Source organism: Camellia sinensis, chromosome 4 (genome assembly GCF_055761805.1).
Source record: "Camellia sinensis isolate YWXY chromosome 4, ASM5576180v1, whole genome shotgun sequence".
Taxonomy (NCBI): domain Eukaryota; kingdom Viridiplantae; phylum Streptophyta; class Magnoliopsida; order Ericales; family Theaceae; genus Camellia; species Camellia sinensis.
The window spans coordinates 217642660-217659616 of NC_138964.1; the positions used below are offsets into that span (position 1 = coordinate 217642660).

General features: G+C 33.4%; 1 long non-coding RNA gene across 1 annotated transcript; it reads right to left on the reverse strand.

Annotated features, from left to right (window-relative positions):
* Positions 1-12747: 12747 nt before the first annotated feature.
* LOC114256135 (uncharacterized) lies at positions 12748-15499 on the reverse strand. The gene is made up of 4 exons (XR_014328434.1): positions 15309-15499; positions 14449-14466; positions 14051-14201; positions 12748-13051 (listed from the first exon to the last, which is right to left on the reverse strand). It is a non-coding gene; the product is annotated as an uncharacterized LOC114256135 (long non-coding RNA).
* Positions 15500-16957: the final 1458 nt, after the last annotated feature.

Genomic DNA, 16957 nt, shown 5'->3' on the forward strand with positions numbered 1-16957 from the left:
GGTTCGTTTGGTTTGCATTTCGGAAAAAATTTTGGGAAATTTTCTCTACAAATAAGTTTTTAAAAGTAATCAAACCAAACAAATTTTCTCAAAAAAATTTCTCAAAACTTGTAAACCAAACAAGTTTTCCAAACAAATCTCTCTCTCACACACATCAAATCAATCACTTTTTCCAAAACTCTCTCTCAAAATAATTTTCCAAAACATCTTTTGAAAAAAACCAAACCAAACAACTTTTCGTACTTTTTATCTCTAAAACACATCTCTCAAACACAAACCAAACATACCCAAAGCCTCCCCCAACTGGTGTTGGTCAAATCAAAATGCCTCTGTAGATTCACTATATATCAGTTATGGGTAACTGTGCTTAAATCTGAGTCAAGTTTCAACCCACAAGCATTGTGTCTGCTGCTAAACTAATAGTATATATCTATTTCTCATCAGATCAGAGTGTGTGTGTAGCAGTAATTTGTTTAAAACCAGCACATGAGGGCTGTCTTCTTCAGGAACTTGGAGCTGAATCTAAAATTCAAGGTTTCGTCAGTCATATCACTCGCCTTACTTGCCTTCCTAGTTTGGTCCATCGATGTGACAACACTGCATATGGTGTAGATCTCACTCAATATTTTAATTTCAGACACTCTTTTAAAAAAGTTATGGTTTTGTATTGTTTTTCTTTTGAAATTATGGGCTGGTTAGATTGAAATGATTTTTATTTCATAGATGTAATGAAGACAAAATTATAAAACTTATAGTTACATGGTAAGTAAAAACGAAAAATACTAGGTATAAAATGTCATTTCTTATCTTTAGATAAGAGTGGACAAGTTCAATGTAGATTTATTAATGTGAGTCTCATTATCCTATGTTTATGAGTGAAAAATAAAATAAAATTATGTATAACATTACTCATTATTAAACATTGATTTTGAATTTTGATGATTTATTATAATCTTAATAAATGAAATTGAGATTTTTATTTCATCTATAAAACAAAGAGGATGGAAAAAAAAAAATTCAAATTAGCTGATCTTAGTTGCATCTTGGTAACATAAGTGATCCTAGAGTGATATGTTACATGGCGAAATTTAATTATTAGGTACAAAGATTAAATCTCTACTATACAAAACATGATTTTAAAGAAAAATCATAGAGAAGTTACGTGTAACTCCTTTGCCTCGTGGACACATGGGAATCTTAGTAATTTTCACAATTTTAATAATTTTCTTTATTAAAATAGTGAGCATGTACATGTAGGGGTGTGCGCGGTGCGGGTCGGTGCGGTTTGAGAGAAAAATAGAAACCGTATGGCGGGTGGCGGATTGATAAAAGTGTCACTAGAATTTGCCATTTTCCTTATCAAAAACCGGCTGTTCGGTTGGCAAATAATGGCGGATTTGCCTTGGCGGTTCGGGCGGATTGGCGGTTTATAAAAAATATAATTCAAATTACAAAACTTAAATCAAAGAGTAAAAAAAATACGAGAGATATCATGATGTTAAGCATCTTGCGAAGCTTTCTTCTTATGCAGCAAGTGTAGCAACAACATGATAATATCAACGACTATGCCATCAGTTCATTACAAGCATCTGTGGAAGCTACAGTGATCAAATGCAATATATAAAATTCCCCTCGAGCAGTAATGTAATACTATATTCTAAGGTATAGAACAACAAGTAAACTTAAGTAAAAAAGAATTTTTAGAATCCTATAAAACATGATTTAATAGCGGTGCGGGTCGGTGCGGTTGGGAAGAAAAATAGAAACCGGCAGATTGATAAAAGTGTCACTAGAATTTGCCATTTTTCTTACCAAAAACCGGCGGTTCGATTGACAAATAATAACGAATTTGCCTTGGCGGTGCGGTTTTGGCGGTTTCGGCGGTTTCGGCGGTATTATGCACACCCCTATGTACATGAATATGCACAGGCTTGTGCTGTACAGTCTAATTAAAATAATGTGTGCCCCATGAGGGCTAACAGTGCAAAATTGGCTGGCAAAAAGCTAGCTAGCTTAGATAGCCTAATAGTAATTAATAATAGTATTTAAACAAGGGAGTTTTTTTTGATAAATTTATTTTTTAAAAGCTTTATTTTATTCAATTCATATTCTTTTTGACTATTTCATTAGGTTTTATTTGAGATAAGAAGACTAAAATATCATTTTCATCTACTTATGTTCCATTTAGTTCACATTATTTTTTTTATATTTTAATAAGTCATATGAGTGACATAATTACCAAAATACCCCTAATGTAAATGTTCACATTGTCAATGTGTAGGGACCCGGTCCATGTCGATCTCGTGGGTGTCCGGAAAAATTCGAGTTGTGTCGGGTCGGTACGGGCCCGACCTGTTGATAATGTGAATATTCACATTGACATGTCAACATTCACATTAAAATAGTGAGCATGTACATGAAAATGCACAGGCTTGTGCTGTACAGTCTAATTAAAATAATGTGTGCCCCATGAGGGCTAACAGTGCAAAATTGGCTGGCAAAAAGCTAGCTAGCTTAGATAGCCTAATAGTAATTAATAATAGTATTTAAACAAGAGAGTTTTTTTTGATAAATTTATTTTTTAAAAACTTTATTTTATCTAACTCATATTCTTTTTGACTATTCCATTAGGTTTTATTTGAGATAAGAAGACCAAAATATCATTTTCATCCACTTATGTTCCATTTAGTTCACATTATTTTCTTATGTTTCAATAAGTCCTATGAGTGACATAATTACCAAAATACCCCTAATGTGAATGTTCACATTGTCAATGTGTAGGGGCCCGGTCCATGTCGATCCTCGTGGGTGCCCGAAAAAATTCGAGTCGTGTCGGGTCGGGGCGGGCCTGGCCTGTTGACAATGTGAATATTCACATTGACATGTCAACATTCACATTAATAGGAGTGTAAAATTGGCCCGCATCCCGTGGCGGCGCGAAACCCGCCCACGGCCCATCGGCGGCCCGAGGCGGGCCCAGTCTGGCCCGTTGACAATGTGAATATTCACATTGACATGTTAACATTCACATTGATAAGAGTACAATTTGGCCCGCGGCCCATGGACGGCCAAAAGCCGCCCACAGCCCGGGGGCGGGCCTGACCCGACCGGACCCGTTGACAATGTGAATATTCACATTAACATGTTAACATTCACATTAATAGGAGTGTAAAATTAGCCCCCGCCTCGTGACTGCCCGAAACCTGCCTACGGCCCGTGTGCGGCCCGGGGCGGGCCCGGCCCGGCCTGTTGACAATGTGAATATTCACATTGACATGTTAACATTCACATTGATAAGAGTATAAAATTGGCCAGCGGCCTAGGACAGGCCCGATCCGGCCTGTTAACAATGTGAATATTCACATTGACATGTTAACATTCACATTAATAAGAGTGTAAAATTGGCCCGCAGCCCGTGGGCGGCCCGAAGCCCGAGGCTGGCTTGGCCCGACCCGTGACAATATGAATATTCACATTGACATGTTAACATTAACATTGAAAGGAGTGTAAAATTTGCTCGCTGCCCGAAGCTTGTCCCGCGGCCCGGGGTAGGCCCAGCCCGGCCCGTTGACAATGTGAATATTCACATTGACATGTTAACATGCACATTGATAGGAATGTAGAATTGGGCCGCGGCCCGTGGGCTGCCCGAAGCTAGCCCACGGCCAGGCATAGGCTCGTTTGGGTTCAAGCCCGAGCATGTCCGAGACCCTAGGCTAGGGCCTAGGCCATCACTTTGAAACCTGACCCGACCCATCAGCCCGTTTAAGGCCCATTCAAGGCTCGATCCGAGGCCCAGCCCGCCCGAGGCGCAATGTCTTTTTTTGTGGAAAATAATAAAATTTTGATCAAAAAAATTAAAAAGAATTAAAAAAAATGGCCAGGCCCGCCCAAGCCCGCCCTAAGCTCGAGGCTAGGCTCAGGCCCACCGGCCCAACCCGAGGCTCGATCCATCGGCCCGTCCAAAGCCCGAATACCCTTGTGCCAGGGCTAGGGCTTGGGCCTAATTATTTAGCCCGTGGGCCACGCCGGGCCGACCCAGATTTTTTCGGACACCCACGAGGTTCGATATGGGCCGGCCCGAGCCTCTACGCATTGATGATATGAACATTCACATTATGGGTATTTTGGTAATTATGTCTCCCATAGGACTTATTAAAGCATAAGAAAATAATATGGACTAAATAGAATATAAGTCGATAAAAATGATATTTTGGTTTTCTTACCTCAAATAGGATTTAATGGAATAGTCAAAAAGAACGTAGGCTGCCCGAAGCCCGCCTACAGCTCGGGAAAGGCTCGTTTAGGCCCGGGCTCGAGCCTAGTCCGAGACCCTAGGCTAGGGCCTAGGTCATCACTTTGAAGCCCGACCCGACCCATCAGCCTGGTTAAGGCCCATTCAAGGCTCGGTCCAAGGCCCGGCCTACGCCGAGGCCTAGCGTCTTTTTTTGTGGAAAATAATAAAATTTTGGTAGAAAAAATTAAAAATAATTAAAAAGAAATGGCCAGGCCCGCCCAAGCCCAACCCAAGCCTGAGGCTAGGCCCAGGCCCATTGGCCCGACCCGAGGCTCGACCTACCGGCTCGGGCCCGGACCCAAACGAGCCTGTCCCGGGCCGTGGGCAGGCTTCGGGCAACCCATGAGCCGCTGGCCAATTCTACTTTCCTATCAATGTGCATGTTAACATGTCAATGTGAATATTCACATTGTCAACGGGCCGGGCCGGGCCGGGTCTACCCCGGGCAGCGGGCAAATTTTACACTCCTATCAATGTTAATGTTAACATGTCAATGTGAATATTCACATTGTTAACAGGCTGGGCCGGGCCTGCCCCGGGCCGCCCACGGGCGGTGGGCAGGTTTCGGACAGCCACGGGGCGCAAGCTAATTTTACACTTCTATCAATGTGAATGTTAACATGTCAATGAGAATATTCACATTGTCAACGGGCCTAGCCGGACCCGCCCCGGGCCGCGGGGGAGGGGCTTTTGGCCGCCCATGGGCCGCGGGCCAATTTTATACTTTTATCAATGTGAATGTTAACATGTCAATGTGAATATTCACATTGTCAACGGGCCACCGGTGGGTTTCGGGCCGCCACGGGACGCGGGCCAATTTTACACTCCTATTAATGTGAATGTTAACATGTCAATGTGAATATTCACATTGTCAACGGGCTGGGTTCTTGTTGTGCATTTCCTCTCGAAGTCCTTGGTGTTCTTTGATATTCCACCTACAAAATATCTCGATTTTTTTCTTGGTACCCATACTTTCTAGGGTCTATAGGGATTAGTCTCAAGAACATTTAATCTCATAAAAGGTTTAGGAAGATCAAAACCAATGCCTACTTTGTCAAAAACACATTTTTTATTTCCAAGAAGCTTGTTAAGGTTTTTTTTTCCTTTTACAAAATTTTCAAGAGTTTTGTTTAAATCATCAACATTGTTTTTCAAAATGGTTTTCTCATTGGCAATAGACGTAAAGTCATTTTTCAAAGTAGCATTTTTCATTTTTAAAACATCCACATCATTTGAAAGAGAAGTAACTAATTTTTTTAATTTAGAATTCTCAACACAAACATTTCTAAATATGTCATGTAATTCATTGAAAGCACTTTCAAGTTCTACATAATTAGAAATTACATCATCTTTAGTGAATTCTTCTTTTTCAAGAGCCATGAGACACAGGTTGGCTACTCCATCATTTTCTCCTCAAATGGCTTCCCTTTTGCTGCCATCCATCATTAAAAGTTCATAAGCCATGAGTGAGCCTAGGAGTTTTTCAATGCCTAATTTTGTTAGGTCTTTTGCTTCTTGGATAGCTGTAACATTAGCTTCCCATTCATTTGGCAAAGACCTAAGTATTTTTCTCACAAGCTCACCATTAGTATAAGATTTACCAAGAGATTTAAGAGCATTAATAATATTGGTAAATTTATAAAACATCTCAGAAATATATTTAAATGATTCCATAGTAAAGAGTTCATAATCATGAATAAGCATGTCAATCCGAGACTCTTTTATTAGGCTAGTTCCTTCATAGGTGATTTCAAGTTTATCCCAAATCTCTTTAGCAGTAATACACCCAGAAATTCTATTGTACTCATTTGCATCTAGTCCACACACAAGAATAAGCTTGGCTTTAGCATTAGCTTGAAGGAGTTTATAATCACGCTCATCAAATTCATCCTCAAGTTTAGACACACTAATATGGTCTACTACCTTGGTAGAGATTTTAGGACCTTTAGTGATAATGAGCCATAAAGCATAATTGGTAGCTTGAAGGTACAAAGTCATTTTTTCTTTCCAACGAATGTAATTACTACCATCAAAGAGAGGTGGTCTATTGCTAGTTTGTCCTACAACAGAGTAAGTAGAATACATAGTTGTTATGGATAAAAAATTCAAGATTGTTCAATCTAAATAAAAGCCACATCCTCTGATACCAATTGTTACCCAAAAAGCAACCTAAGACGGGTGTGAATTAGGTTTCTACAAATTAAAATTAATAATACCCCAATAAAATTAATTATTAGTACAACAAATTATTAACAAGCACAATGATGAACTTAATAGTAAATGATCAAGTAAAATAATAATGAAGTATAACTAACATACAGGGTAAATCAAATGATTAACACATGAATATTAGATAGCTATAGCAGTAGTAGGAAAGTAAAGAGATTAGGAAAAAGGAGACAAACATATTTATAGTGGATCGGCTTCAACCAAGCCTACATCCACTCCTCAAGCTTCACTCGAGATTTTTCACTATCTTCTAGCTTCATAGGGATGCTAGCAACCTCTTTACAAATGGAGCAATCCTCCACGGATTTTACACAGACTTCACAAGCCCAAACCCTTGCAAATCTTAGATGATTTACAACCACTCTTAAGATTTTAAGAACACAGTGTTTGCAACACTTTTACAAGATGAAATGGTATTTTTACTTTCAAAGAAAACTTACAATAAATATCTCTCAAAGATAGATATATAAAATGAAATTTTGATTTTTTTGTAAATCTCACACAGGAAAGATAAGCTTAATGCTATAAGGTTCAGTGTATAATTTCTGAAAATAGATGTGAGTGATTATAGATCAAAGAATATTTTCAGGTTTTTTTGTAACTTGTTTACATTAGAGACTTTGGTATATATAATGAAAATTATAGCCGTTTATAGCCGTTGTATTCATTTGAATTTATAGTCGTTTATAGCCGTTGTAGTCATTTGAATTTATAGTCGTTGTACTTCCATCATTACCAATTTGAATATCTTCCACTCCATCATTAAAATTTGAATATCTTTCACTTGAACCTTTTGGCATTTTGAACCTTTATAGCCGTTTATAGCCGTTGTACTTCCATCATTACTAATTTGAATATCTTCCACTTGAACCTTTTGAACCTTTTGAACCTTATGGCCTGCAGTTGTGCTAGGCTGTTTGAACCTTTGTTTTGGACTGTTTGAACTCCTGATTTAAATAAATATTAAATACATTCTAACAACATTTAGGATATAGGTTTAGGTGAGAAATAATAGGACAAAATAAATTTTGATTCTATTTTTCTCTTTCAAATAAATCATCAAAATAAATTTTGATTAAAATATAATTAAATAAATCATCAAAATAAATTTTAAATTCTATTTTTCTCTTTCAAATAAATTAAAACATAATTAAATAAATCATAAAAATAAATAAATCTAACGCTAATCACTACTGCTAGCTGTTATATTCATTGATAAGGTGTTTGGGGAATTTTATTTTATTTTTTTAATTTTTAGTTGAACGTTCTGTTTTCCTTTTTTTCATTTTTAATGATTTTTTCCTAAAATTTTGAGTTCTATTCAACTAAGCACATTAAAAAAATAAAAAAATAAAAAATAAAAAAAGTTGAGAAAAGATAAAAATAAGTGGCTTTTTTTTTTTTTTTACTTTTAAATTTTAAATTCACCTACTAAAAAAAAATTGACATAAAACACCCAATCGTTAACCATAAGCCCATGACCCATGATCAAGAATGATCAACTTCAATTTGTCCATAAATGAAGCCCATCATCCCTTCAAGTCAAAATCAATACAATTCTTCTATCTACACAAAAAAAAAAAATTAATAATAATAAATAAATATTTTTATTATTATTTATAAAATCAGACATCTCTTCTCTCAAGGTGTGAGACCCAAAAAAAAAAAAAAAAAAGACTCACCTCATTTGAGAGGGTTTTGTCCAATTTTATAATCAATTTTTATATTTTTAAAATTTTATAATTAATAGAGACTTTTGGTGAAAAGTCCCTCCCATTGGGCTTTTTTTTGTGTGAAACCCACGTAATAAAATATTGATTCCAAAAGTCCTTCAAATAAAAAAAAATATGGTGAAAAGACTAAAATATCCTTCCATATAAATGGGTAAATATGAAACGATGGAACCATTTGTTTCTCTTACTCTGTTTCATTGCTTGAACTCGTTGTTCTGAAAACAAATAACAGAACACAATAACAAAGTAAAATTAGACTGTCATTGTATCAAAAAAAAAAAAAAAAGAACATATAATACCAGAGTAAAATTTTACTTTCATTTTATCAAACAAAAACAGAGCACATGCCAGAGTAAAATTTTACTCTCATTCTATCAAACAAAATCAGAGCACATACTAAAGTAAAAATTTACTCTCATTCTGTCAAAAAAAAAAAGAGCACATACAGGAGTAAATTTTACTCTCATTTCATCAAACAAAATCAGATCATACACAATAAAAATAAATAAAAAATGAAAACAAAAGCAAAGACAAAAAACTAATCAACAAATGAACATACTTGATTGAACTCAAACAATAATCAAACACGTGATTGAAACACAAAACCTCTAAACCTCCATCAACATTTAGAAATCTCGATGAAACTCTCTAAATCTGATACAACTTTGTACAAATTTGAAACGTAATCTCTCGTTTAATTGAGAGTGTTGATCGTTGACGGCGAGATCGTGTATTGTTGACCAAGGGTGAGATCTTCAGATTTTGAAATCGTCTTCGTGGGTTTCACAGATTATCTTCGCTGATTTTGCAAATCTTCCTCACTAATTCAAATATACAAGATCCGTGTATACATGAACTCAAATTTTCAAATATATGATATATATTAGGGGTGTTCGTGATTTGGACTTGGACGATTTGCGGATCAGTTTGGACCTGCCCGCATTTATGCGATTTGGGGAAAAGGCAATCCGCAACCGCCCACAATGAGGTTTGCGGTTTGTGAAGATAGGGTTCGGGGATGTGCGGACAGTTTCCAGATTTGACTTTTTTCTTCAAAAATTTGTTTTTGAGCCTTATTTTTTTCCCATTTTGTAAATATTTATTTTATGCCATTTTCTCTCCATTTTCTAAAATGCTCCAACATTAATAATTAATGAATTAAAACTTATAAAATTAAAAGCACAACAAAATCAATTTGTAACACAAACAAATCATTCAAAATCTTAAATCAAATCATAAACTAACACATTTATATATTTCAAAATTCTAAACTAGAACTCCATATTTGTTAAACAATTTAAAATTCCAAATCACACTTCGTTCGGGACAAGTTCAGTTATCTAACAATAATAATATGATCTGTATTTATTCAGTTTCATTTGATATAATACTATTAGCAAATGTAATACTAAAGTAAGTTCAAAAAATAAATGGTGCTTTGTTTTGGCCAAAAATATCTAGGTGGGATATAAGAATGAAATCAACGGCTAAGATAAAAAATTTAAAAAGAAAAGAAAAAGAAGAAGAAGTGCGAGCGGGTTCTTGTGGGTGCGGGTTAAACCTGCAACCTGCCCGCAACTCGCAAACATGCCATATTTCAAACCACATCCGTCCGCATTGTGTTTGCGAAACCGCCCATTTACATGCAGGTTGGGCGGTTTTTGCGAATCGGATAAATCGTTATCCACCCCTAATATATATATATATATATATAAGGGCAATATGGTCAAAAAAAATACAAATTATAGAATGTTCTTATTGAGCTACATATCTCCTACTCGGGGACTTTTTGAAGGAAAATTCATTAAATTATCCTTTACCCTAAAAAAAGACCCAAAAAGGGTGATTTCACCAAAAATTTCATTTTACACTTTTTTAAGGGCACAATATTCTTTATTCCAAAATATTTTAATTTTTTATTATAATAAATTTTTAATCATTAAATTATGTCTCAAAATTTTTATTTCTCCAAAATTTTAGATCATAGCCATCACCCCAAATTAATACCAACAACTACAAGTGGCCATGCTGGGATCATTATCAAATGAGTTATGATATACCCACAAAATAGTTGTATAAAATAATGACGGTTTGTGGCCATTCTTTTCTTTTTTTTTTTTTTTTTTTTCCAAATTAAAACACTCTCCATTATGGCTCATAATTATTAAAATATTATTTTCACATCATTATAAATAATTTTTTTTTTGTACACAATTTTATTTTCTTATCAAATTTGTGTTTATACACAGTTATTTTGAACCTTGAACCTTGCATATATTACTGCCATCCTTGGACGAACATATGATATACCTATATGCTATTTTAGCTTGGTTGTATTGACCTACTAGACAGATATATGTTTGACTGTCTCATGTACCCTTATTGGTTACTTACTGTTTAATTTTATATTTTTAATAAAATTTTTACTTTAATGATAACAAAAAAGAAAAAGAAGCTAAACAATAAATAAAAATTTCACTAATATTAAACAGTAACTAATAAGCTTGTTACAGTAAAGGTTCTAAAAGAAGAACCATTTAGGGGTCGTTTGGCAATGTTTTTTTAATTATTTTTTTGATTTTTTTGACTATTTTAACCTAAGAGTTTTTTGATTGTTTGATTTTCTTGTTTGGACTTTTTGACTTTGAAATGGTAAATTTTTTTTTTTATCTTTTTGTGATTTTTGAATTTTTTTTTTTATTCTATTGTGATTTTTTTTGCCTAAAATGATAACCAAATGAGCACTTATTTTCTAACCGTCCTACATATAGAGGGGTTTTTTTATTTTTTTATTTCATGATTATTAAACTAAAACAAATTCTGAATGTAGGAACATAAATGAGTTTAAAGCAACACAAGAAGAGAACAATAAGATTAATGATTGAGGCCTCAAATTTTTTGACTCAAATTTGACTCGAATTTTCTTTTTTTTTTTTTTTTGCTGGGTTGATGCTTTGCTTGTTATTATTATTATTATTTTTATTTATTTTTTTCTGCAATGTATTAGTCCAAAAAAAAAAAAAAAAAATAATAATAATAATGCATTCGATGCAATTTCGAGCCTCATTTTCGAGGCCTCAATCACAGCGGGAACAATAATAGCCCAGGGGTTTGTGTGGTGGCAATTTCAAGGACACTTGACAAGCTTATCACGGTACATGACATTGAAATGGTCCCAGCTGTTGGCTGGGCAGAGATTTTCTCTGAGAGGGACACATTTGAACTTGCCACAGCAATCTTTGAGATCTTCATAGTACTTCCTACACTTCCCACTACATCCTGCACCACCATTCATTACAAGAAAAAACAGGCGATTAAATTTTTACTTGTTAAAAGTCTATTTTCAATTGTTAAAAGTTAACTTTTTAATTTTTTCGACTAAATTTTTTAGTCGTTAATTTTGTTGCGAAAACATGGTCGTCAGAGGTATTGGTGATTAGAATTTTTTTGGTCGGCAAAAAACAGGTCTTTAGCGACCAAAGTTTTGATCGCCAATAGTGAATTACACTATTTAAAATTATACATTTAGCGATTAATTTTTTAATCGCCAATAGTCAATGAATCGCCGACCAAACCGTTTAGTCACCAAAAGAAACACTTTTGGCGACCAATAATTTTAGTCGCCGAAGGTTATTCCATGAAAAAAAAATACTAACTTTATTGATTTTTTTGAGATTCAAACCACCAACCTCCCATCACATTCTAAACTTTGAGCAACACACTTTTTTCACTATGCCACTACAACACCACATAAATATATATGCAACATATATTATTTATATAGTATATTGACCCGTATTAATATAAAACTTTATATATATACATAATTATTTTTATTCAATATAAGTTATGTAAAAAATAAATTATTTACTAAAAAAAAAAGAGACCACTTTTGGCGACTAAATCTGTTTTTTAGTCGCCAATTCTATAGTTTTGGCCACTAATTATATTTTAGTCGCTAAAAAATTTTATTCCCGCCTAAAAATAACCACTTTTGGCGACTAAAGTGAATTTTAGTGGCCAATTGTACACTTTTAGCTACTAAATTTTTTTTAATAGCCAAAAACCTTCACTTTTGGCTAGAAAATTTATTTTTGTCGGTAAAACACGTATAATCGGCGACCAAACTATTTTTTAGTCGCCAAAACCTATACTTTTGGCTACTAAATGTTTTTAGTCTCCAAAAACCTTCACTTTGGGCTACTAAAATTTTTTTAGTCCCTAAAACCCATATAATCGGTGACTAAACTGATTTTTAGTCGCCAATAACTATACATTTGGCTACTAAACTGTTTTAGTCGCCAAAAGTCTTCACTTTTGGCTACTAATTCCATTTTAGTCGCCAATTCTGCTACTTTCAGCGACGAAAATTCTATTTTTAGTCGCCAATTCTACTTTTTCTTGTAGTGATTCCAAAATTATTGGTGAGAGTGAGGTACGAAACCAGTTATACAGTGGTTTAAACAAATTCGAGAGAGAAAATTTATATAATTTGAAAAACAGATTTATTTCATTTAAATAATTTAGAGCACATACAAGAAGAGAAAATTATCTTTCTCTCTCAAACACTCACAGTTTCTAACTCTCTTATTCTTTTACTCAACTCAAACACTTTACAATACTGAACTGCATAACATATTTATAGATAAAACTCATAATGTAAAAGCATTAAATGAAACTACAACAATTTTATTCAAATTAAAACTCTTCAATCTTCAAACCAGCAAACATCTTTGAATCCATATCTTCAGCTTCCATGCTTTCTACTCCAAGCTAGGCCAGTGCAATCAGGCTTACTCACAACAAAAATTAGTCACAGATTAAAATAAAAAATGAAGATGTTTGATCAACAAGCAACCTAAACGCGCAAGCATGTAAATTTAGTAAATTCACAGCTATTATGGTTGTATCTAACTGGACAAGAGTGGCACATGCACATTTTTAAATTTTTTTTTTTTTTTTACTTTTTATGATAAATTGCACCAGTAATTCTTATGCTTGGACTCTTGTATCATTTTGTTCCCCATAATTTTAATTGCCAATTGAATCAAATTGACACAAAATTCAAAATTAAATGTCAAAATTGAGTCAATTGAAATGTGAGGCACAAGAGGCAAAGTGTAAGTACTACCGATGTAAATTATACCCTATCTTTTAGCTTAAGGTTTTGCTTTTTTTAAAAAAAAAATAAAAAAATCCATCAATATACTCTTAAAAAAATTCATTCTTTTTCCAACAAATTCTACACACCATTTACTAAAACATGGATATTGATTGACTCTTTATTTTTTTCACAAATAAATTTAAGAAAAAAATTTCATTTTGTTATGTGTAATTTATTGGTATATTTCATTTTTTAATGAGTGAAATAAAACATATTTTGATGAGAAAAATAGTTCACAGTATAAACTACAAAAGACAAAACATGTATTTCGTTTTTATTTCTATTTCTTAATATTAAAGATTTCTATAAAATTGAATGATTTTACAGTGATAATATGTGTAATTTTTTAAAAAGTTTCGAAATATTGATAATTGATCCTTTTACCAAACAAACTCAAACTAAGTTTTGTCTCCTAAATCAACCTAACCCTATAATTTGTCTTTTCTTAATTAAAATCCTTTGTCACTGTGCGCAACCATTGAAACTGAAGATATAGCTACTTCCAAATTACAATTTAACATTTTTAAAAAAAAAATTGGGGGAGATTGCTTTAATATATGAATATATGATCTAAAAAGCTAAAATGAATTTAGAGTTCTCTCTTTTAATGTTAAGAAACAGTATTACCATGAGCCTTTGGTGGCTTTGGAGCTTCGGCATGATGGTGATGGACATGATGAGGATGATGATGTTCATGATCATGATCATGATGATGTTCATGGTGCTGTTCATGATGCTTTCCTGCTGCTGGTGCATGAGTTTTATAATCATGATGATGCTGCAAAAAAAAAAAAAAAAAAAAAATAATAATAATAATAATAAAAACATTTCACATCAAATTTTTAATTATAGCTCAATCCAATGGTGAAAACATTGTTCTTGTAAAATAATTTGAGCACATGATCATGGTTTTAAAAAAGGGTATCGAATAAGTATTGTCTAAGTAACACATGCAATAGCAATATATATCATTTACAAATGGATCAAAACATAAATAGATACTATTTTGAAATTTCCTCTGTTACCTCTTCTGTTGATGAAACCTGCAATTCAAAGGAAAATATATTAGTGAGTTTCAATAACAATATCATAAAACTGAGCACGAAATGTGTATGCTTGTGTATTACTATGGTGATTACGTAAAAATTCTCATTATATAAAAGATAATTTTGTTATTTTTGTAAACTATGAACAAAATAGTATTTACCTTCAGTCCCAACCCCCAATAACAATACTAATTTCATTCTTTGAGGGGATTTGTAAATCCGTGAACTACTAAACCCATGTTATTTTATCATAACCAAAACATCATTTTTATAGTATCTGTGTTATTAATCCAACCTCATCTTCTAAAAGGCTAAACATACAAGTTAAATCATTGACCTATTAGTGAGTTGTGTACAAAAGCTTTGAACAACCAAGTTATAGCACCATGCATTGAAACAGAAGTCATCATTTGATCCAAAGGCATGAAACCTAACCCAACCACCTCGGCTTTTCAGGTTTAGGGTAGGTGGCCTGTCGGTGTGGCTCACTAACACACAAAAAAAAAAAAAAAGATGAATAAGAAAAAAAAAAACCAAAACTATGCAAAAATCTTGGCTCATGGGCTTAGTCAATGGCCCTAGCCCACTAACCTGACTAGATCTAGTCCACTGGACGATTTGGACCAGTAATAAAAAAATTCGCCAAGCAGGCTTGGAAACCAATTTTGCGGGCTGGGCTGGGCTGGGCCAGGCCAACCCTATGATGACTAGGTAGATACATACAGGGTGTTGTGAGTGTTGCATGTGTGAGAGAGTAGGACCTCCTCCCACCCTAGTGAGCTGTGTATTGCATGTGAGTGTGGGTGTGTGGTTGTGTCATGGGGGCTCATGGGACTTACCCTTCCAGTGACTAAAAGCAAACATGCCAACATCAAGAGCATAGCTTTCATAGCCATTGTTAGTCAGACAAGGAAAAGGCAAAGAACCAGAAAAATGGTTGAAAGTGCTGTGTTGTGATTGAATTAGGGAGTATGAAACCATAGGTATATATAGAAGGAAATGCATATACGTAGACACTAGTGACCCAAGTATTGCAAGCTGGCATCTATATAATTTATATATTTAGTTGGGTTGAATTCTCAATGAAGGCGTCCCTAGATAAATTTTATTTTATTTATTTATTTATTTTTTTTGTTCAAGCTTCCCTAGATAATATATAATGTATGATTTGTGTCAGATACATAATAGTAGCTCTGCCCTAATCGGATCTTAAGCTAGGTTGGAATTTACAAGGTTCAATAGACTTGTCAGCTAAATAAATATGGTATCACCCTTCATTATTGAGGATGTATTAGCGATTGTCACTACAATATATAAGATTTGTATAGATCAAATTTTTTGGTCTTTAAAAATAAAAATTTGGTTGCAAAAGACATTTAGGGACTAATTTCTATTGTCATGAGTATAGTCGCTAAAAGGTCGTTCCAAAAAGTTAAAAACAAAACTTTTGGCGACAAAATTTTAAAAATGTCACTAATAAATAGACTTTTACGGATAAAATAATTTGGTCTCAAAATGATTTATTTTTTGAGATAAAAAATTTAGTCCTAAAAGGATAATAATTCATCACTAATGTCTAATTTTTTTTTTTGCTAAAAATATAATAACGACACTTTTAATAACAAAATTATTTGGTCTCTAAAAAATAATTTTGTTCTTAAATTTTGATTTCTAAAACCTTAATTTTTTATAATGTGTTTATGGAAAAGTCTATATGACGAAAATTTGGGTCAAGAAAATAAGCCAGATTAGGAATGCAGGGTTGAGATTTCACGGTGTGTTGGAAGGTCTATGTATTGATTAAATATTGATCATTCATTGATAGGATAAAAGACAGTTTAATTCATAAACTATGCATTGTTTTTCATTTTAATCCTTAAGTTTTAATTTTGTCATTTTAATCATCGAAATTATCAATTTGATCCTAAGTCTAACGCCCATCTACATTGGTAACATGAATATGGATAAAGAGAGTTTTGGTTATTGAAGTATACATTTTTTTATTATTTTAGTCTCTTAAGTTTTAAATTTTGTCATTTTGATCCTTAAATTTGTCAATCTGAGTCAATTTGCTCCTAATTCAAATTGACAATTTTTAGGACTAAAATAACAAAATTTAAAACTTGATGGAATAAAATGACAAAATGTATACTTTAAAAACCAAAATTGTCTTTTATTCAAAGTTTAAAAAAAATTCGGTTATCAATGTAAACGGATGTTAGAGATAGGACTAAATTTACTCAAATTGTTAATTTTAAAAATCAAAATGACAACTAAAATTTAAAAGACTAAAATGATTAAAAAAAAAAAAAAAAACGTATACTTTAAAGATTAAAATTATCTTTTATCTTCTATTGATATTTTTGGATAAATTTCTAAATACTGATTCTAGGTTTGTAGTCTTGGGCCTTGGGCACAACAATTCTACCGTGTCATTCGGTGGGATCCATTTCAGGCTCGTTGAAAGGATTTAAATATTTTTTGAGTC